Source organism: Tiliqua scincoides, chromosome 4 (genome assembly GCF_035046505.1).
Source record: "Tiliqua scincoides isolate rTilSci1 chromosome 4, rTilSci1.hap2, whole genome shotgun sequence".
In the NCBI taxonomy this organism is placed as follows: Eukaryota; Metazoa; Chordata; class Lepidosauria; order Squamata; family Scincidae; genus Tiliqua; species Tiliqua scincoides.
The window spans coordinates 221,468,214-221,470,796 of record NC_089824.1 but is presented as its reverse complement, the minus strand read 5'-3'; positions in this window follow the sequence as shown (position 1 = coordinate 221,470,796).

Sequence of the window (2,583 nt, the reverse complement as noted above, 5' to 3'; positions counted from 1 at the left end):
ACCTCTCTCCATTGTGAAAACTGCCCATTGACACCCACTCTCTGTTTCCTGATCTTCAACCAGTTCTCATTCCATGAGAGAACCTGCCCTCTAATCCCCTGACTGTGGAGTTTTTTCAGTAGCCTTTGGTGAGGGATCGTGTCAAACGCCTTCTGAAAGTCCAGATATATAATGTCCACGGGTTCTCCCGCATCCACATGCCTGTTGACCTTTTCAAAGAATTCTGAAAGGTTTGTGAGGCAAGACTTACCCTTACAGAAGCCATGCTGATTCTCTCTCAGCAAGGCCTTTTTGTCTATCTTTGATGAGGCATTCCACCATCTTACCCGGTATAGATGTTAGGTTGGTCCCCCCTCCTTCCTTTTTAAAGATCGGTGTGACATTTGCTATCCTCCAATCCTCTGGCGCAGTGGCCCTTTTGAGGGACAAGTTGCATATTTTAGTCAAGAGACCAGCAACTTCAACTCCTTAATAACTCTTGGGTGGATGCCATCAGGGCCCACTGACTTATTGATCTTTAATTTATCAATGAGGTCTGAAACATCTTCTCTTTTAACCTCTATCTGACTTAATTCCTTGGTCAGGAGGGGCTGTTCGGGCAGCGGTATCTGCCTGAGGTCTTCTGCCGTGAAGACAGATGCAAAGAACTCATTTAATTTCTCTGCCATCTCTAAGTCTCCTTTTATCTCCCCTTTCCCTCCCTCACCATCCAGAGGGCCAACCGCTTCTCTGGCGGGTTTCCTGCTTCTAACATATTTGAAGAAGCTTTTATTATTCCCCTTAATGTTGCTGGCAGTGTGTTCCTCATAGTCTCTCTCGGCCTCCCGTATCACCTTCTTACATTTCTTTTGCCACAGTTTAAGTTCCTTTTTATTCTCCTCTTTAGGGCAAGACTTCCATTTACGGAAGGAAGCTTCCTTGCCCTTTACGGCCTCTCTAACTCGGCTGGTTAGCCAGGCGGGCACCCTCCTGAACTTAGACGAGCCCTTCTTCCTTTGCGGTATACACTTCCACTTGGCCTCTATTGCTGTTATTTTAAACAGCCTCCATGCACTCTGGAGAGACTGGATTCTTTTTACCTTCCCTTTCAACCTCCTTCTAACCAGCCTCCTCATTTGAGGGAAGTCCATTTGAGGGAGGAAATTCTCACCTCTGCACAGTTGTTAAAGGTCCAGGAGACCTGAAGTTGAAATGCTGGCCACCCCTGGTTTACACAAAGCAGTTTGCTATTGGTGTGTCTCATTTGGTTGTAGGCATTTGATACTCTATACAACAGCAGCAGCAGCTTTGCAAAGCTCCCTGCCCCAATATTCTGTAAGACACAAGCCAAATATATATTTATTCATTTAATTCAATTTTTTAAAGAAAAGTCAGCACAACTCATAAAACAGAGAGAAGTAAGAACACACACACAGGAGACAGACTTCTTTTCTCTTTAAAAAAAAAAAGGCTTGACAGACCCAAAATCCCTTGTGGATTATATACTATTTCTTCTCATTGAGTACTATCTCTGGTCAAAAAGTTTTTTCCCCCATTTTTGTAATGTTCTAAAAACCTGAAAACCCTGTTTAACAAGAGAGGACAGTGGGACAAGAGAAATGAATGTGTACATTAGACAACTATATGTCACAACTTCAAAGTATAATGTGTACAATCATAAGGTACGTGTACAATCATAAGGTACTTGTTAAACTGTCCTCCTGTTTAACAAGAGAGGACAGCGGGACAAGAGAAATGAATGTCTACATTAGACAACTATATGTCACAACTTCAAAGTATAATGTGTACAATCATAAGGTACGTGTATATGGTAGCGTTCCTTCTTTCTACTTCAAATTCTTGACCGCACAGTAAGGAATGGAATGAGAAAGCAGGTAGTTATTCCACAGGAACACTCTCATGCCACCAACCTAAGCCACAGCAGTGTTTACACAGGTCAGGGGCCTGCAGGGACTGAAGTAACCAGTGCATGGTGATTGTGGGGCCTTTGGCATGTTACATAAATGCCTCTAATTTTGAATTTCATGCAGATTTGTCCTAGAAACATAATATGACACACTGCATGCAGCAATGCAATTTAAAATATTAATTTTAAAAAATCTGATGAATATGCTGGTCATAATCGGAAAGACCACAAATTTCCATTCTTGCTGCAAGTTGCATGCTCAGGCTAAGGGTGATATCTGCCTTTCTACATGTAGCCAATTATGTGAAACACATTGCCTGAAGAATGGAAAACAGTCAAATCAGTTTGCCCTCTCTATGGAAATAGAGGTAACCTGACAAAAAACATTATAGCTAACACTTTTTAAAAACAGTATATCTCCTAACGTAACCTGAACTGTGTACAGGCTTGTTAAAAAATGACACATATTCTCTCCCCCTCCCCATAAAATAGTTGTACACATAGTCTTTCTATTTATATTTTAAGGAATGATATATGCAGTTCTATTCAGGACTAGCAACTACCTGACCTGAAAAGGGATGAAGAAATGATGCCAGACTTCTCTGCAGAACAAAGCCAGATTCAGTCTTCAATCAATCAGAGCAACTGAGAGTTCTCAAAAGGAGACTGCTTCACCT